The sequence below is a fragment of the Asterias amurensis genome, chromosome 15 (assembly GCF_032118995.1).
Source record: "Asterias amurensis chromosome 15, ASM3211899v1".
Classification (NCBI taxonomy): domain Eukaryota; kingdom Metazoa; phylum Echinodermata; class Asteroidea; order Forcipulatida; family Asteriidae; genus Asterias; species Asterias amurensis.
Genome location: NC_092662.1, coordinates 4,753,164 through 4,774,890, shown reverse-complemented (window position 1 = coordinate 4,774,890; position 21,727 = coordinate 4,753,164). Strand labels below are relative to the sequence as shown.

The 21,727-nt window shown below is 41.3% G+C and overlaps 1 protein-coding gene across 2 annotated transcripts in view; it reads left to right on the top strand.

Moving 5' to 3' along the window:
- LOC139948351 (LIM/homeobox protein Lhx9-like) overlaps window positions 1–21,727 on the top strand; it is a 92,847-nt gene that overhangs the window by 66,407 nt on the left and 4,713 nt on the right. The gene's annotated exons all lie outside the window — the stretch shown is intronic.

Genomic DNA, 21,727 nt, shown 5'->3' with positions numbered 1-21,727 from the left:
AGGAAGATGTGGTTGTTTTATGAACATGAACGCATGCATATGTTTCAAAATTAGCCCGCCATTTTGTTGTGGAACTGGATTATTCATATGAGATTAAAGACTAGTAGCGACTTCGCAAATTCATTACTGCATATTCATTAGGAACACCCTTTTATATATAACCATGACGTGGTACCTCAAAGGGATCTTTTCTTTAAAATGTTTTTTTAGATCTTGAAAAAACAGTTCATGAAAGAAGGTTGTGTGTGCTTTGACGTGTATACGCCTCTCTTAAAGGAACACGTTGCCTTGGATCGGACGAGTTGGTCAAAACAAAAGCGTTTGTAACCGTTTTCTATAAAATGCATATGGTTGGAAAGATGTTTTAAAAGTAGAATACAATGATCCACACAAGTTTGCCTCAAAATTGCGTGGTTTTCCTTCTACTGTGCGAACTAACATGGTCGGCCATTTATGGGAGTCAAAATTTTGACCCCCATAAATGGCCGACGTGTTAGTCGACAAGGTAAAAGGAAAACCACGCAATTTCGAGGCATGTTTGTGTGGATCATTGTATTCTACTTTTACAACATCTTTCTACCCATATGCATTTTATAAAAAACGGTTACAAACGCTTTTCAAAGACCAACTCGACCGATCCAAGGCAACGTGTTCCTTTAATACTTATGCATGACATCATAATTTTCACCCAAAATGAGGCTATGGGCGCACGCTCCCCATCACTTGCCGTGGCTGCGACCATCGCCTCGTTTTGAGTTAGCATTGTGACGTAAACCTCATGCATAAATATTAAGAGAGGCGTATTATCCCAGCTCTTAGTTTTGCAGATGAACCTTTATTTGATACCGGTTCGGCGGTGCCAAATATGGACATACCACCATCTCCTTTCGATTTTTTTAAAAAGATAATACACTCCTGAAAATCTGATAAGCTCTCAAAAGTTTGTCATTTCAACCTTAAGACACTCCTGCACGGGAGTCAAATCCATTGTTTACGCCGTCTCACGGATCACTGGTTGTTCCAACCCCTCCCCCGATCATCAGTCAAAAACCCAAGTGCCAAGCAGCGCGATCACTCATCGCTGCGTCGTGGGTCTATCGCACCGGACGAACGGGTCGGACTCAGCTACCGTGCGCTGGGTCTGGTCGACACCTCGGAGTACGTGATGATTAACATTCACTATACACAAACTCCGCATAAGAGGAAATACCAATATTTACCGGGTTGAGAGGTAAAAAAAATGGGCGGTAACTTCTGCTGTGTGATTTATTGACATTTTCGTCCGGTTCCCAAATTGTGGATAAGAAACTCACTATCGTTTTTTGTTTATAACATTTTTAATAAATGATCTAAGAACACGAGACAGAGTTGTTTAAGTTATCAGTTTTTATTTATTTAACTTTTGTTTTATTTGAAAGGAGAGCCTAACATAAATCAAGGCACATGTTTATTAATCTGTATTATTTTGTGGTACGAATTTAAGGTGTTCAGATGGTGCCCTTCTATACATAGATAGCCCGGCCCACGTTTGAGCAAATGCAGGCTGTTTAACATTGGTGGCAGCAGATAGCCTAAAACACTATTTTCATTCCTTTTCATTTAGTGAGTAAAAACAAATTTAAATCGATGTTCTTGGGGTCAACCATCTTGAGCTAAATAGGGGGAAACATAAATCGACAAAAGAATTCTTGTATTTTCGTCCAATCCTGAATAACGAGCATTATTCTATGAGCCTGAGTTGGGAGAAGTCCTCAAGGGATTGACTTGTCTTTCATTCAAAACAAAACCACCAGAAAAACAACCCTGGGGATGAAAGATGAAAGATGCAAACAGGAGGACGGTCACCCTTAAGGTTTATGTAAGACTTCCATAGCCCAACGGACCTCATTACTGTGTCAATTATTGTTATTAAGATATCTCCCCATTGTTTATAGGTCATCTCCGATTGAAACACTGAACCATAATCATAATCAAAACCCCTCTTTGGGTTCACATTATTTGATATCAGAGGGAGGAATAATCAACCCATCAAAATCACCACAAACTCTAGTTTACATTGTTATTCATCTTCTGCTTTTTCTTCTTTTTAATTTGGCAACCTATTGGCGTTTATTGAATTCTTAAAATATCTCTATTGTTTATATCTTAGATTGAAACACTACAGTTTTTATGAGAGAGATTGGCTGTTGCCAGCTTGGTGTTTGTATGTGTGGGAGTTTGCTGAGTTCCATTGATGGGAAGATCATTCAAACAAACAAACAAACAAACAAACAAACAAACAAACAAACAAACAAACACACATAAAAAGATATTTAAAAAAAATCTCGAGTAGTTTATTTTCTTTATATAACTTTTCAAAATAACATTGATAGATTTATTTTAAAACTAAAACTGATACCCAACTCCACATCGCTGTGCGTCCCCTTCAAAAGTCAGACCGTCTGGCAGCCACATAGCACGGGCTGGAACCTAGCTTGACGTCCCGTTTATACACTTCATGATTATTGATATTTGAAATGTTGATCTAAGACGAAATAAACACTCCAACAACAATCGCTGACATCTTATACTCTTCGTATAAGGCCGTGTCCGAAACGACGACTTCGGCTACAGCTACGTCTAGATCAGCGCGTCTACCAGTGTTGAAGAATAGGCAGACGCGCGCGATCTAGCCGTAGCTGTAGCCGAAGTCGCCGTTTCGGACACGGCCTAAGTCTCCGCAAAGCGACATCAAACCGTCGTATCGTTTAGGAAGACTCGTCGCTCGCTCGACACAGACAATACGGGCCCAATTTCATGGAGCTGCTTATTAATATTACAAACAGAAAATATTGCATAGCATTTTTGTTTTGCTTAGTAGATAAGAGCACAATACCAGTCATAGATTGTACATGTGATATGGTAGCTTGGCTGGTAACCTTATTTTGGTAAGCATGTTTTTGTTTGCACGGCGCTTCCATGAACTGAACACGGAGCCGGAGCCTAAAGCAATGGCCCAGACCGAGGCTGGAAATGGCAAATAGTTATAGTGTCGGCTTGGTTTGAAGGAAACAAAACAGACTCTGACAGCCCCACTTTCACCAATATGTGTTTAAAATGGAAAATGACACAGCGACTTCAATGAGGATAATGGCGGCTGGCCCACCGGGCTCGTAGTTTCTTCTCAAGCCGTTGTGACCTGTCGACAGACGCGGTCTCGGCGAAAGACACGTGTCCCTCATTCTATGTTGTCACGTTGCAGCATTTGCTCCTTGTGCCAAAATGAAAATACCCCAGGGTTTTGAGGATTACACGCCGTATATTTCTCATCGGACTCGATGCAGCCCCTTGCTCGCCGACTTACCCGTTTTGGTCTTCCCCGGTTTTTTTTCTGTACTTCAAAATTGCCATTCTCAAAAATATTCGTAATCGATTTACAAAAACAAAATTTCCAGCATTGAAAAGCACTGTCGACAGTGGCGATTTTGTCAGTTAGTGATTCAATGGGTTTTTAAAGTTAGTGATTCTACCCGTTTGTAAAGTTGATTCTGTTTGTAAATTTGTAAAGTTAGTGATTCTTTTTAGGTCTGTAACCTCGGAATTCTGAGGTAAACAGTGCATGCCACGATGTTCGAGACCAGGATAGATTTCGATCGTACTATTACGTGCATTTTTATTATCGTTGTAAATTCTCATTGACGTTTGCAAACATTACACACCAATAAAAACTACTCGAGGTGTCTATGACATAGAACAGAAAATTTAACATATACTGCAGTTGAGGTTGTTTTTCCCCGTTCTTGACAAAACAAGATATTGGAAATTCTTTGGAATCTTTTGTTCTGTTTGCTGGTGTTTGGTTGTTTTTGCCTGCTGTCATCGTGTTCCCTATGTTCAATAGCTACTTCGAAACATGATTATGTAAAGGGTTCTGTCTGTTTGTCTGTTTCTCTGTTTGTCTGTTTCTCTGTTTCTCTTTTTCTCTGTTTCTCTGTTTCTCTGTTACTCTGTTTCTCTGTTTCTCTGTTTCTCTGTTTCTCTGTTTCTCTGTTTCTCTGTTAGTTTGTTTTCTTGTTTGTCTGTTTGTTTGTTTGTTTGTTTTTGTTTTTGTTTCACACCATCAGCTATGTTACAAAACAAAAACCCTTGCCCCAAAATGTGTCAGGACGACTTTGTATACTGAGCCCTTCTCAACTTTCCAAACCTCCAAAGCGGATCCAGCTGACATAGTAAAGTCGACAATAGACCCCGTAACGCGATACGTACAGGGGTTGGTCCATAGCATCCAGTCATAATCCGAGTTCCGTAGTTTTGTTATCCTTTCTGTCAAAATCTTGAGGGCAAAACCTTAGTTTCTGAGTTGTTACAAAAGGAAATACTTATGACTTTAAGTCCCCCCCCCCTTTCTTTTTTTTTGTGCTTGTGTAACAATTTCCACTTCTTGGATAAAGACCCGCGAACAATATTCTTTCCCCGTACGGCATGATGTTTAGCGGGCCGAGAGGGACTTGGAGCACCGGGGAATAACTGACAGATGCCCCGGTATTGTTCACAGCTTCGTCTCCTTAGGACGAGTTTGTCTATAAACGGCCGGTCTATTTTGCTAACCCTGGTCCCGGTGTTTTCTCAAGCTTAAGACCGTAACGGCCTTCTGGCTTGGGGCGGTGCATGGGTAGGAAGTCTCCTTGATGCTTATGTGACCCATTCATGAGTTGCTTTAAAAAGGGAGTTTCGTACATAATTAAATACAAAAGGCTTTCCTGTTGTCAAGACTGAGTCAACCGGCTTTGGCTACGTCTGTTTGGCCGTCGGCTGCTGCGATAACGCTGCCATTTACAGCCAGCGATCCTAGCCGTTTAGCCGCCCCATACCAAAGCCGTCAATTTAGACCCGGGCCGCCAAACCAAGCCGTATCCGAATTTTGGGGTGCCATTCATACTCACAGTGCCCGAGGTTGAAAGGGCACAGTAGTTTACCAATTTTTATTTAACAATCCCTAAAAGCTACGACCTTCAAATCGCTTTGATTCACAGAAAATGATGCTTGGTGCATGCTCTTTAGTGTATAGTGCACTAACAAAATTGAAATTCTCACCGTATTATGTAGAAAATAATAACAATGAGCGCCTTATGCAGGAAATACTGAATGTTTATTTTGAAAATCCTTCACTGTCAGATTTATTTTTCGGTTGAAGCGACTGGTTATGCTTTATTATAATATTTAATATTGTCTTTACCACTCGCGCCAAGTATTGAAATGGATACAAATAAATAAGATCGCTAACCCCTGAAATACCTGGGCCGCGGATGACGGTCCACCGTGGAATTTTGATGTCGCCTTCAATCTTTCGTCGCTGCCATCAAACAAAAAAACCATCTGCATTCCATATTCTGTGTTGGCCTTTTCTTTTATCCCTAAGAAGCTCTGGCAATATGTTACGGAAACTGGTTTAAAGTAAAGGGAAATAAGTATGGAATTGTACAATGTCATGGCGCAGCCATTTTGTTTTCTTTGCGTTGCAAATCCGCAAACGGAAACCTTGTTCATTTGACATGGTGTTATGACTGGTAACCCTGTTCTGGTAAATATAATTTAGTTGTGCTTAGCTACTTTTTGTGCTTAGCTAACTCTATGAAATTGGGCAATGAACCTAAACATTGTGCTTATGTGTAACCCCCCCCCCCCCCTCACGGCCCTTGCGTGAAATACTTCACCGCGAATTTCAAAACCTCAAACCTCCATAAATGGAGGGCTTTGTCCTAATTCTATAATATCAAATATCAGTGGTCAGCTTGGATACACGACGAAGGCGCACCACGCTCAAGCCAGCCAATCAGATGAGTTGATACAAACCGAGCTGGACATTTACAAATCACCAGTCACAACTCGAGTTGTCTAACATGTCACATTCGTCAGACGAGCCAATTCGTTCCTTCTCCTACTCAGATACTTGCTACACAGCCCTTCTAACCCCCTATAAAACCAATTTGTCAGTTCGTGCCTTTGTGCTCGTTGGAAAGGGAGAAATCACGTCGCCCCCAGATCCATTAACCCGTGTCCCTGTTGTCCTATTGCGCCGAGTTGGTCTCTTGTGACCTGGGGAGAAGGTTGATGTCCTCCAACGCGATGAGGAGAAAGGTTTAAAGGGACATAAAAGGCAACTAAACAAAACAGTTCGGCACTGTTTTAAGTTATCTGCATTGCTGAAAATATCTGCATTGAGGAAAACTAAAATAATGAGTTCTCCTGAAGACAAGCTCAGTATACCAATCGAAACGTCGAGACCACCCCGGTTCTTCGCAGAACCAACACATCTCCCCAAGGAGGTTCATACATAGTTGTACACCGGAGGTTTACTGTTTTCTTAAAAAAATATGAAACACTCAACGACTCGACGTAAAAAATAAAAACCTTTTATTTATAAAGTAAAGACCGGTTTGATTTATGAGGTTATGCTTGACGCAGGTACAGTTTACTCAGGTGGTGAAAAAGCCCTGAGGAATTGTTCATATTTATTTCCTCTCTCCCCACATGAAGAATTGTCGAGGAGAGTTTCTAGGGGGTTTGTAGGAGGACTAAAACTGATACCGTCGATCGGCCCGTGAGCCCCCACGTCACACAGCTCCTGTCCGGGGAGAGACCGTGAAACCTGATCCAGGGGTTAAGGTCAGGGGGCGGATTGGGAAAACTTAACCCCACTTCGCCTTCTTTGCGGTCTGTTTTGCCTCATACCCTTCCAACAACAACGCCGAGACCCCGGTATGGAAGATTAAATAAACTCAGAAACTCCCCTGTCTTAAAGGTACAGCTGGCGAACTTGAAGGTTGTCCCAACTCACCCTGAAAAACCCAAAAGCTATGCTGCAATGTCCTTTAACATTCTCGTATCTGTGTGAATAATGAATTTGTATTTCAAATATTTACTATAAATATATTTACACTATTATATTTACTTAAAGGCACTGGACATGTGCAGTACTGGTAATTACTCAAAATATTTTTTTTTTAAATGATCGTCTCTTACCATGAGTATAAGACTAAGAGTTAATAAATAATCATAGACTGTTGTGTATTTTTACACGAAGAGTGTGTTGTTTTTACACCATAAAACCACACGTTCATCAAACTGACAGTTTCAATGCGACTAAACAGTAAACTAGAAATAACAACGAAGGGTTAAGCCATTATGCCCTTGCATTTAGGAGAGTGTGACCAGACGATGTGCAGAGGTTTTATGATTTGAACCACGAACTAGCCCGTATTATTACGGGGTCCTTTAGAAGCCAACTTTCCCATTCACATGAAGGACTTTTTAAAGTCCTTAAAAGAAAGTACAGAATTTGGAGTCAATATGGTTTCAGTGTGAAAATTATATTGACTTTAAAGTCAGTGGACACTGTTGGTAATTACTCGAAATAAGTATCAGCATAAAACATCACTTGGTAACGAGTAATGGGGAGAGGTTGATAGTATAAAACATTGTGCGAACGGCCCCCTCTGAAGTGACGTATAGTTTTCGAGAAAGAAGTAATTTTTCACGAATTAGACCTCAAGTTTAGAATTTGAGGTCTCGAAATCAAGCATCTAAAAGCACACAACTTCGTGTGACAAGGGTGTTTTTTCTTTCATAGTTATCTCGCAACACCGACGACCAATCAGGCTCAAATTTTCACAGGTTTGTTATTTTATGCATATGTTGAGATACACCAATTGAGAAGACTGGTATTTGACAATTACCAATAGTGTCCAGTGTCTTTAAAACATAACCTTTAATTATTTTCTGAGCTGACTTAACTTCAAACCTTGACCAGTTTCTAAACCTAAACACCACGTGCACACCGGCCGTGGTTGCTCCAAGCATGGAGGGTAGTCTTCCTTCATGCTCCAAGTCAATTTCAGTAAATATTACATCCCTTATTGCCTATGGTCCGGAGGGGTGTCCCTCCCGTCTTAGCCATGGGGGCAGCAAGAGGTAACAACTCCTTGTTGATGCTGCCCCCTTTTGCGGCCCCTGGGGGTCATGTCCGAGTTGATGGGTCACCCGTGGTCTGAAAATTTTTTGATGGAATAGGATGGCCCCGGGATATGGACATCGATACCCCCTCTAAACACCATGGCCCCTACACGTGTGTAAATTATCGCTCATATCCCTCGCGAGTAAATAAAAAAATAGTATTCTTTACGAGGTTTGTATATATAATAATTTGTGTATATAAAGATCGCGTTGTCTTCGCACCATTTACAGGTTGACGTTTTTATTTGATGGTGTTATTTATCAGCTAACTATTTCATGTTTTAAGTGTCTTTGTGTGTGTGTGTTTCAATGCAGGCCTTTCTGTATGTTGTCATTCATCAGCCGTAGAGTTAACGTTCTCATTACTTGTATGGATGAACTGGGATGAACTTATGAGGGGCTCATTAACAGTGGGCAAGAAAGAGGCAAAGTTTGTGTGGAATTGCCTTTTTATAACGGCAATCATCGTGGAAGAAAAATATCTTAGATATGGACTTTTGGTCTTCACTTGATGTGTCCCAAAATTATGCAAAAAATAACAAATCTGTACTAAACAATTGGCTCAATATTGGTCATCGAGTTGATCGCTCCCCACCCATGACCCCAAATCGATTGACGTTCTCTGTGTGAAACTTCCCAATTGGTCATCGAGTTGATCGCTCTCCATCCATGACCCCAAATCGATTGACGTTCTCTGTGTGAAACTTCCCAATTGGTCATCGAGTTGATCGCTCTCCATCCATGACCCCAAATCGATTGACGTTCTCTGTGTGAAACTTCCCTCCACCTTCTTCAGCCCTGACACCCATCCACCCCACCCTACTTTAACAATATGCTGTGTCTGTGTCTCAAACCTTTGCTCATCGTAGCCACAATCTCGTCTACCTCCTACAAAGAGTCACCCAAACCATGGAGCAATAAACTAGTTTATTGCTCCATGCCCAAACCAACCATGTTATTAAGGTGCGCCGTTGTCCTTCCCTCTCTGCCTCCCCCTACTCATACACCCAATCACCCGAGTCAACCCCCCATCAATCGACCTCCTTAATAAAACCCCAGCCAAATCCCAGTACAACCCTAAAGAGTCACCCAAAACCATGTTATTAGGGTGCGCCGTGGTTCTCCCCCCCCCCTCCTTCTGCCTCCCCCACTTTTACACACAGTCACCCGCATCAACCCCCCATCAATCGACCTCCTTATACATCCCAGTCGGATCCAAGTACACCCTCCTCACTGAGGGTTGAATGATAGGGTGCCGTGCCTGGCGAGGGAGCACCTAGTCTTGGTGCAAGACGTTTCTCGTTTTCCTTTAGCGCACAGCGCGGCCACATCGACAGCCCGTGTACACTCACCTGACGTAGCCCACTCACAGCCCCGCGAGAAACGTCTAGGGAGCACCCCTCTGCCGCGCACCCTGAAGTTCGCTGTCGTCGCAACCTGCCCAATGTTCCGTCCAATTTACGAGCGCTCATTTCCCATGTCGAAAGGCAGTCCGCCAAACTCGACAACCCGGGGAAGATTTATGCCCGAGTCTCGCTTCCACTAACCGAGATCTCGCGTTATCTCGAGGGAGTACGGTAGTGTTTATTGCTGGTTTACGAACCCCCTCTCCAGAAAAACTTTTGATTTATGGTCGATTTGAATCTATGACGGATATAATACAGGGGTCGTGGCCAGCTAGGTGACATATCGCGATCCCATGTTTCGTGACAAAGTTCGGGACGCGTGAAATTCATTTTCTCCCAGCCCCCATCTGCGGAGTAGACGGGAGGGTCTCCAGTGGCCCCTTGCGTTTGACCTCTGAGGTCATGGGGTCAACTGAGGTCAGTGTTGAGATTGTGGCGGCTTTCACTGCCACTGACATTTTTCCCCGTTGATGAAATATGGTGTGCGGATTCATATCTAACAGGGTTTCATTGTACTGTGGAGTGAACATGGGGTTGTCGATTTGAACTTTATACAGCATGGGGGGGGGGGGTCATTGAGGAAACCTCAAGTCAAAGAGTGTTTCTTATCTCATTTCTGTTGGGATCATCTGTAAATCTCTAATTTGCACAAATCTTCCTCCAGCATCCTAATAAATCTTTAGAGTTGTGCCCACCTTTGTTGTTATGTTGACATAACTGTAACACGACTACAATCAGATGGGGGTGATTAAACATCACTACCTAAAATAACCTGAGTGATTTATTGTCAGGAGAATTATAGACGAATTTGATTTAAAGATTTTGAAGAAAAAGTTATTGACCCTATATAATTTATGTATTATTTATCGCAGCATCTTTTGTACAGGATTAAAAGTTTAGCAAAAGCTGTTTTACATCGTGGGGCAGAAATAGTGAACATTAAAGGACCACGTTGCCTTGGATCGGTCGAGTTGGTCTATAAAAAGCGTCTGTAACCGTTTGTTATCAAATGCACGTGGGTAGAAAGATGTTGTAAAAGTAGAATACAATGATCCACACAAACATGCCTCGAAATTGCACGGTTTTCCTTTTACCTCGTCGACTAACACGGTCAGCCATTTATGGGAGTCAAATTTTTGACTCCCATAAATGGCCGACCGTGTTAGTTTGCACAGTAAAAGGAAAACCACGCAATTTCGAGGCAAACTTGTGTGGATCATTGTATTCTACTTAAAACATCTTTCCAACCATATGCATTTTATAAAAAAACGGTTACAGACGCTTTTTATAGACCAACTCGTCCGATCCATGGTAACGTGTTCCTTTAACACCACACTTGACAAATAGAAGACAATAAATATTATTCCAAACTTTAGCACAAGCAATCTTATAAGATAGTCTGCATTTCTTGTATTAGTACCATGCCTTTCAAAGTACTGAAGACACTAAACACTCAATTTATAAACTGACTTTAACTACCATAATTCGTGGGAGCATGGTTTACGTCCCACTTAATACAAAAACGTACACAAACATCGTTACTCTTCGAACCCAACGTTTAGCGTGTTCGAAGTGTACAGACACAAGCATGTAGAGAAGATTGTTCGGTTTATTTTTGCGAAAGTTAAGTAAATAAACTGCCTCACATCTTTAATACAAACACCCCGCCGAATTCCACCGTACGATGCACCAGGCATTTCATTCGCAAACGTCGCCTAGACATCTGGTCCAACCTCTCGTTATTATTCCCTTTCCCTATCCTTCCCTCTTAGAATTTGTTTAGGAGACGTGGAGAGTGAACTTCTGTTTGAGTGTTTGTCTGTCTTCACTCGTATCTTCATCATCATTAATATCAATCAGGGAAAGAGGTACTGCTCCACATCGAGTCGAATAAACTGTGATATATTACAAGCTTCATGAATCTTGGGTCAGTTCTCCTGTTCGTTTCTTGATGGCGACAATCTCCCAATTTACTGTGGTTTGTTTCCATTACATCAGAAAAAGAGAAAATAAATCGAACAGTTCTTTTTTTTCCGTAATCTGAATATAGTTCAAGATCGACAGTTCTCTAAAGTTAAAAGTTTTTTTTGTTTTGTTTTTTGTTTGTTTGAGGTCACATCTTGTGTGTATCTACTTTCCATGTAGAGTTTGTTCTTAGAGGACTGTCTTGCTTTTTTTCACAGAACTGCAAAGATGACACCGAATACCTTTCACCAAGTCCGAAATAAACTCTCTTTAAATGTTGAGCTCTGTCCCTCGGCCACAAAAAGACCCCAAAACTTCTCTCAGCTCTTAAGACAACATACATTTTACACGATACGAAAACACCACCAAAAGGACCTTCAGGCCAAATCATTTTGCGGATTCCCTTTCCGAAAAGAAATATATCTCTCCGGAAAATAATCCCCCTGAAACCAAACAGTAGAAGACAGAAGAACAAAAAGTCCAGGGATATCTTCTTCGGGGTATCTTTCCTCCGCCCGGTGGGCGGTGGCGGGACCCCGGGTCCTCCCAGCGGTCTCCTGCTCTCGTTCGCCCCGGCCTTGTAGTAGTCCTACCGCACAAACCTCGGGGAGCATAACTATGCTTTGTTTGGATAGGTCTTGAAGTTTTTTCTGTAAGAATTTCTCTTCTGTTGGGGGATCAGATTGAATTTAAATACATCTCAGATGGTGATGTTGATGCTCTATGACGGGTTAGTCACCGATTTATGATAGTGATATTATATCAGCCCTGGTTCTTCCAGTATTATAAAGTAAAACTTTTGTGTGTGTGCAATGGTTTTGTGTTACGTTTCTGAATACCGTTCGCTGGGATGCATAGCTCAGCTTACAAAGCTCACTTGCTGTTACCCAATTTGTCCACACTGCGGGGTTGCCGCCCATTCTCTACTTACTGTCGTCTGCGGTCTCGGCGTCGTAGCATTCTTTATATAAACCGGAATCTCATTCTCTCCCGAAGCCTTCAATAACCCTAGTTCCTATTGGCCGGTTTTATACTTTCTTGCTGAGCGAGCAACACCGACGACTGTTTGGGGTGTACTATTAAACAAATTAAGTATGGTACGAAAGACAATGATTAAAAAAAGAGAGCATACCACTTGCTTTTTGCGCAAACCACAAAACGAAAATCTGCAGCCTGGTTTTCATCGTTGACGAGACTATACTATAAATAGTAGGCCTACATCACGACATCAAAATATCTATACACGAAACAGTCACCGGATAAGCCCCTTCCCTCAACTTGACTCATGTTCAGACCCATCTACTTCAAGACGTCCGTCAGACGGAAGCCGTCTCATCTTGGGACCTTGAACTTGATCAATACCATTAACCCAATTTCCTTAAGGTTAACAAAGTAATGACTTTTTATAGCAAATGTTTTGTTTATTTATAATGTTTTGATAGCAGTGTATCTATTTTGACCATTTAGACCACAGAGTTGAATTCGTGTATGATATAGTTACACTCTGAAAAACTTTTCCTACTCTGAATATTATAAGTACCGTTAGAATGTAAAATTGAGAGCCCCCCCCCCCCCCCCTCCCGCCCCCACCCAAGCTTGCATACGCCTGCAAAACCGTGGACCTCCTATATTGTCCCTCTTTCGTTTTTAACTTTTCTTGCAACAGCTTCCTTTGGTGTTGTACACGTTCTCGAACTGTGGACCTTTCCCAAACCGTGGTATAATTTTGTTTCTGTCGTGAATTTAAACAAACACCACGCAATTTCAATGGATGTTTACATGAATATTTATATTCTACTTCTAAAACATCTTTCCAACCATTCGTTTTATAACAGACGCTTTTTATAGCCCAAAAGCGCCCAATACAAAGGCAACGCGCCTCCTCTAACCCACCCTAATATCGATACTATTCAAACCGATAGCAACAGTATCGACTATAACTTACACAGACAGACGAGACTACAACCCAACTGCAACCCAACACCCCCACCAAGTATTTCAATTTTCTGTAATTGGATATAATTCTCGTCACATTACCTTCTTAGCATGCAGGAATCGTTTAACACCGTAGTGCCTACATGACCACCGTCCGGCCCGTAAAAACCCAGGCGAAGTCACGTCCCTAAACCCGGCCGGGCAAAACACGTGTGCGGGGGGGCAGGACCGAGGTGTATGGCACGATGAATATAGCCCCCGGTGTAACATCACAAATTAGTCATCATTTTGTACAACAAAATCTATGTTGGTTTTGTGTTGTTGTTGTTATTATTTTTTTTAACCAATGCAATTATGAAATTTGTATAAATGTCACGATATTATAATTGCCATTAATTTTATTTCAAAAGGGTTATTTTTGTATTGCAACATTGAAATGAGTGCAGGAATATGTAGATAGATAGATAGAACAAAAAACTCATGTAACAGTGTTCTTTTGCAATAATATTTAATCATAGTTGTTTATAGTTCATTTCTTTCATGGTTCCCCTTCCGTTTTAGTATTTTGTAATTTATGAATATCACTACCTCTCACAGAACATAAAAACAAATTTGAGACATAAGAAAGTTTCTCCGAATGGTTTTGAAATATTAATTTTGGTTTTTACCCATACACCGATGTGTGTTAGCACTGTATACTCAGTACTTTCCCGAGTCCTGTGATTTTGAAATTAGTATATGGCTTAAACACAATTACAACGGCCATAACTCAATATTGTGCATAGGATCCCTTAACTAAACATTAACTTTTACACTAATTACTGCGTTTTGAAAGTTTGGGGGTTCTTTTCTAGGGTGGGGTCACATTAATAATATTTCAGGTAGGTCCACCCGGTCGCAGACCGTTCACCCCGGCAGAGCCCCCCCCCCCCATACCCCATTATTATCCTCATTTTTATACCGACCATTGTGACAAGTTTTACCCTCTCTATAAAACAAATTCTCTCACCTTAATCTTTTCAGCTATACATAGTACATACACAACAACCATTTTTTGTCACTGTGGTTCTCGCTCTTGTGCAAGTTTCCACCGTGGAGCTTCGGTCCATCTTTATAGAGCTGAAAATTGCTTAATGTTTTTCTGCTCAGCAAAAAAAAAGCAGGATACCAGTCAAAGATTGTACATTTGAAATAGTGTTACGGCTGGTAACCTTATTCCAATAAGCGTGTTGTGTTTAGCTGTGCCAAAGCAGCTCTGTATAAAACAAACTTCAAATTAAAAGGGCGCTTTGATACGCACGAAAGATGCGGTCAATGTTTTACACAGTTAAACGCAAGTTTTCTTGTTCCGTTTCTTAACTTTCGCAGTTACCGTACCCCTGCTTTAAACTGAAGACTTTTTTGGCACTACTGCATCGTAAAAGGAAGTCCATTCTTTGTACCCGCAATGGAACCACAAGAGCGGAATAATTTCAGCATTTTTATGATTACTCTCGCGTGCTGATTTGACAGAAAAGTTGTAAAAAGAAGAGAAACATTCCCTAAGAACCTTGTATGGGGTAGTACGGGGACACCATGGTCACTGACCTAGCGAGTGTGCCGGTCAAAAGACACGTTCAACGGTACACTTTTTGGGGTGCTGCAGGCTATCTTAAAAAAAAAACTCGTACGCTAAAAACGTGTTCGTATAGAGAAATATGAATGAGTTGACAACTTGATGAAGTAACTGTAGTAATCGAGAAAGATATGTAAGCCTAATTTGCATTTCTGCATTATTGAAGAAATTTGTCCCCACAGGAGGTTGTTTGTTGTAGCCCTATTGAAGAAATTTCCCCCCAAAAGAGGTTGTTTGTTGTAGCCCTATTCCTAAAACTTGCGTAATAATAACACTAGTACCTTTAAGTTTTCATGTTCCTCTTCTCATTTTGACATTCTGAAATGTCTTCAATTCCAAGACGATCGACAAACCGCATTTGACCCACATAGCCTAGTCCACCCCTCTACAAAAATGCGGTCACATCAACCCCTAAAACACGAACTCAAGAAGGCCCTCTCAGACTCACCCCACCCCCCCCCCCCCCTTTCGAACAAAACAAATTGTCTCGTGTAGTTGATGACAAATTATTCTTGTCCCACTTCAAAACTTCTCTCTCTTCTACTAGATTCGGTTGTAGCTTTCATAGACCGAGATGAGAGTTGACCAGTCAAGGGCTCTGACTGGCCCTGTCTTCCCCCCGGCGCGCCGGCTCTAACCCGCTGCTGGCACCAGCAATATGTCGCCGTCAAGTGGGACCTTTCCCCTTTTCAAAATGGATATCTGTCACGTGCACTCTCCTTTTAACAACATGTTTGAATTTGGCGATGCCTCTCTACGACTGTTGCATGACGATATTATGGAATCATTTATTAACCGCGTCCCATTCTTTTTTCTTTTTTTTAATAGTCACAGTTTCTTATCAAGTTAGGAATAACCCGAATCAAATTGAGATAACTTTCTCATTTGTTTATTTACTTGGGGTGTTTTTTACTCTAGAACCACATCGGTGATTCCACTGTTCCCCTTAAAACAATAAACCCACAGAGAACAATTCAAGTGAAACAAACTTGTACTTCAACACTGCCGAACAGCCAAGTAAGTGTTTACAATTTAGGAAATATTGCACCAAAGGAAGTGGCTACAAATAAGTATAGTGCGCGGAATAAACACCAAGTTTAAGCACAAATCTAAACAAAATCTGGTTTAAAAATAAAAGTAAAGTTTTTAATAACATTATTCAAGATATTCCTTTTGTAAATTGTATGTAATTGCACTTTTAGATTAATTATTGTAGATTCTTTCAAGTATCTGACTCCATGGTGTCCCACCAAAATCAAGTTAGTATGAATTTGAATTTGTATATCTTGTGGCTCTTCACTGAAGTATATTTGCGCTGATTGCAATCATTGAGCTAAAAATATTTTAGTTTGTCACGCAAACCTAGTGTGGTTTCTTTCCCTAACTCCATCTCTATTTTTATTTTTGAACAAACTATTTCAATCTAATTACTATATATTATATTTAGACATCATCAGGACCCTCAGTATTGTTTTTGTGTGGATAAAATAAACTCATTTATTTTAAGGATTCGGAGCGAACGGAAGAGTTATTTCAAGCTCGCCCCCGCTCCCGTTATTGCTCCCGAAACGTCCGGCCATTAACGAGAAAAGACTCTGCTAGGGTCGAAACGTCAGACCATTAACCATAGATTTTTGCTTTTAGAGTACTGTACATGGAACATGCGTCGGTGAGTTTTTTTTTCGCTTATCCAAGCCGGCCAAGTTAAAAAGAAAAAAAGAAAAGAAAAAGAAAAGAAAAAAACATTCGCCCCTGTACCGTGCCATCAACCCTAGGCCCTTGCTTCTGTCTCCTCATCCTGTCTCGAATAAGATCCTCCGGTCGGGGAAGAAAGTTTGGTTTCGTTTAGACCTCAAGGATGTCCGGGCCGTCCGAATTATCCCCGCTCCGGAGCTCCTGACGCCCGCCCCCACCGGAACACGCCGCCGTATCGCGTCCTTCATCTGCAAATCAGAAACGTCCGAAGTCGTTACTAGAGTCCGGCTAATGCGCATTAGCGGTGACAGTCCGGGACAGATTGGCGAATTGAATCGTTCAAGATGGCCGCCGGTGGCGCTTCCTTGTTTTAGCATTTCCGTTTAGCATTGGTGAGACAAATTGAATTCCTAATGAGGGTTGTGCTCTCTAGAGTAGCCTTCAACAGTAAACAGTTCAAGATTCGCATGTGATGTATTTGAAAAATATGCCCTGGCAGCTCGTCTGGTACCCTTCTCCGCTCGCAACATTAAGGTCCATAAGTTCGTTCAGTTCAAAAAGGCCGCTCTAAAATTAGGTGCTTCCATTTTTATCATAAGATTTGTATATTGATGTACACATGCCGTTTCTCGCAATGTTTTATACTAATAACAGCTCTCCATTCCTCGTTCCCAAATAAGTTTTCTGTGACAACGATTATTTTGAGTAATTACCAATGGTGTCCAGTGCATTTAAGTTCTAGTTTGAAAGGAATAATAATAATTAAAACAACTTGGTCGTAGATACAGGAGGCCTTGTTGCAACTCTCTTCATCTGTCTCTTGTTTCAGTCCCATTGCTACAATGACCGCGGATGGAACTAATTCAAAATGACTGCTCTGAAACCACAAGAAGGTCTAGCAAATCTAGCCTTCGATTGCTCAAACTCTGAGTGCAGCTTTCATGATAAAAAGCCTTGTAGTCTGGCTGCTCCTCTTAAAGGCGCTGGGAACGAATTGTCAAAGACCAGTACATTCCCACTTGGTGTATCACAACATATGAATACAATAACGAATTTGTGAACATTTGGACTCAATTGGTCATCGAATTCGCGAGAGAATAAAGAAAGCTAAAACACCCTTGTTGCACAATAAATGTGTGCTTTAAGATGCCTAAACTAATAATAAAAGACATCAGGCCTGAAGCTTTTTAAATATTTTTTTAGTGAGAAATTACCTCTTTTTCAACAACTACGACTACTTTAGAGGGAGACGTTTCTCACAATGTGTTATACTATCAACTGCTCTCAATTGCTCGTTACTAATTAGTAAGTAAGTTTTTATGCTTAACATGATTTTAAGTAATTACTAATAGTGTCTACATGCCTTTAACATCTTCAGTTGTAAAGTATATAGAAACTCACTGTCTGTAACCAGTTCAAGATGGCCGCGCTCAATGCTCCTTCTAATCAAATCCATGGACACCAGTTTAGAATAATTAACCATGTATGGATGTCAAAGATGACATTCGTCATTATAATATGCAGACATTCGAGACGGGAACAATTTCTGGCAGAGCCGGTCTCTGATCCAGATGATATTCATTAGAAATTGTTCCGGGCAATAATCCAACTTTCGTAGTGCATTCGCATACTTTGTCTTTCTCATGTTCATGTTTTGATTATTGTATGATAATTTCAGCCGTTGTTTATGGTTGCAAGAAAACTTGACAAAGAAGTAGGAGATGTGAGATCGCCTTAATGGGTTTATATATTCCAAGGAATACCATAAGTTGTATTGCGTGTTGGAGTTTCTGTTTGTTATCAGGTCCCGTCAAGGGAAATCAGCAAACTCCCAAAAGGGGATATAAACATCAAGCTTGCAACAGCCAATCTCTCTCTTACACTGGTTTGGGATTATGAATTGCACAAATCAACTGATTCAGTATTTAGACAACCATACTTATTTTAGTCAGTTTCGAAGGACCAAAAGTTGTTTGCGTGTGGGAGCTTTTGTTGTAAAGGAATGTTTGATTTTGTTATAATGTCAAAATTTTCATCACCGATCTCCGTACACTGACCATTGCAATTGATATCAAAGTTTGAGATGTGTTAAACACGTACCCCGAGGACACTATAGTGGCGCCGATGAGGGCGTAGTGGCCTTGCTGTCACTCGAAAAATGTCTGAAAGCCAGAAGAGGGGTCAACAAAATAGTGTAGCAACAGTGGTTTGAGTTGGTCATCCCAATCCAACAGGGTTCGAGTGGCACCGGGGGCTGTTTTGACACTTTCTTCGCTGGAAAAGTGACAAACACCCATTTACGTTTTTGGTGGTTTTTATCGAGCGTTAACGGTCACTGTGTTGACTCGGAACCGAATTCCCTTGACTGGAGATCATCTAAAACAAACAAACCTTGCGTTTTGGGGTCTCGATTGTGTAGCGCCCTCTGTTGGTTGAGGAGTTCCATCTGAGTGCCATGCCCTCTGATGTTGTGAAAGGGGGAAGTGAAGCAGCTTGTTATGATCATGGAGGAAAAAAGTGAAATATTTACCAATTGACATTTTACAGGCATGTATTTTGACACTGTCGAAAAACAAAAACTTTCTAGGCATGTATTTTCAAACTTTCTGAAACAAAGAGTCTGTCTTATTGAATACTCCTTATCCGCTAGCGCTTGTAAGGGCGACCCTAGATGGAAGTGGATGAGAGGGGGGCTCCCATGGGAAGCCGGTGGAACACAAAATTCAACCCAAATTATCCATAACTTGTGGCTTTTGTGTATTTCGTTTTACTGTTGCAGAGTTTTTTATTTTGGTTTTTACCCATACACCGATGTGTGTTACTGTTAGCACTGTATACTTAGTACTTTCCCGAGTCATGTGAAAAAAATATCACCGGCATGTTACTCGGGTGGGATTCGAACCCACGACCCTTGCAATTCTAGAGCAGTGTCTTACCAACTAGACTACCGAGGTTGCCCCGGTAGCTAGAGGCAGTTCGAATCCTGTTGCAGAGTTTCTATAATATGGAACGAATAAGTCAACGACCTATGGGCCAACAACCCGTATACCCCTTGTGTTATTGTTGAAGGGTTGTTTTTTAAAGATCTGTCCAGTCATTATGGGTGTGTGTTTCTCACGAAGCTCACTGATACTTACAGTAATTTGTGTCTGATGAACTTTGGGTTCGATGTGAACAAGTCAACTCTATTTATTTTGATGTTCTGTTCCCCAAGAATAGCGCACAATGCAGTTGTTTGTGGATGTTTTTATACCCAATGTTTGTTTACCATTTTATAAAGAATACAACGGTCCTGAACGGCAAGGTGCCGTCATGTCCCGTGTACTTATTCATTATACCTTCCAAATCGAAACACGTCTGTGAACAACACATAATTGTATTTTTTTGCTTGGCACCGCAAAGTAACGAAACAAAAGATTCAATCAGTGATTATTTTCCAGTGAATTAGCTCAGAATAAAGACACACAGAGTTCAACGACATTATGCTGTTTGTTAAAATCCAGTGTTACGATGTAATGGTATTCGATCGAGCGGTTTAGCGCCTCAAGCTGAAGCGGGACCAGTGGGTTCGGTGACGGCCCGGCAGTACCGTGCGAGCGACGCGTCCGGCCCGGCGACTTCAACCGGACGCTGTCCCCTTACCATTACCGGGGTTCTGTGAGGCGAGGCACCGCGGCGACTAGCCGCATTACACGCCCGATTTGGAAAACTTAATGGGCTGGGCACACATTGAACACGGTCGCCTGAATTCGTTTGACTTTTATTGAATGGTTATTGAAATGACGTGTATTCACGCATTCAACGCAGGTGACACGACATTGGACCTCGGGCACAAATTTGTTTGTGGTCAAATATACAAAAAAGTACATTTGTATTCATAAAAGGTCCTTTTTGTCCAGATTAGTCAGAAAACAAATTGATTCGTTTCATTTTGAAAGCTTGTTGACTTCATTCGAGTATTAGCTATCCATTCAGAGAAAATTCAGTCTGTACTTTGCAAAGGGGGGAAATCATTTGGAGACATCATAACATGTAGGCCTATATCACAGTTGCTTGCTTGTTGCTGTTGCGACGATCAAAATAAGCCTGATATGAAAGGAAATAAATTAATCAAAATTAGTAAACCATAGTGATCGTTTTTACAAACTAGCGTTTCTTGATGAAATGTCTATCCAGGCTGGTTGTTTGATTATGTGTATTCAAACTAGGGGATGTAAATTCAATTCCGCTTCCAAAAGAAATTGGTGCACCATGCAATCAAAATTCCTTTCTAGTGTTGTCGGCCTACCTAAGCTTGCCCAAATATAGACGTTACATTTGACGTCACACGTCGAGGCTCGTGAATTACGCCAGTGAGTGGCCTCTGCCCTCGGTCAATCCCCGTCCATCTTCACCTTTCACGTGCATTCATATTCAGAAGGAAGTGCTGCTGCAAAACGTCACTTCGGACCAATCAAAATCACATTCATTCAATGAAATCTTGTCCAATTAAATCACTGATTCTGTAAAACAGATACTTCTCTTTAACAGGGGCCCAGTCTAACTACACAGACATGAACCCCGAGCTTGCCCAAATATAGTGCCCTCTACGTTTGAGCATACCGCATTGACGTATTGACGAATCAAACAAGAACAGGAAAACTTGAGAGAAATAACCACGTGCAAGGTGTGGCGCCAAAATTATTGTTTGAAGGCCGTTTAGTCCGTGATATAGTTGGAGATGCACTTGACTGAAATTCGCTAGTAGTATAGTTGCAACTTCATTGAATTCTTACTTCTGTCATGGTTCATTTCCTCACGGACCGTGGAGCCCAAAATGCTGACATTGAAGGGAGGCCACATGTCGAGAGACGACAGGGAACTAAGTGGAAACGGCTACTAAAAACGACTTGTGGATAGACCACGAGACGTACTATCAACCGAAAAACATGTAGACATGAATAGACAGTGCGCCGGTTGAAGTCAGGGATTCCTGCTGGTTTTAAAATAATGTTACTCTTAATTGTGACTTCTTGGGGGAGATTGTAACATTTCGAAAGTTTGTGTTGGAAATGAAACAAGGAGTTCAAATGTTAATATTGTGTACTTTTTACAACGTTGATCACCAAAAACTAAAAAC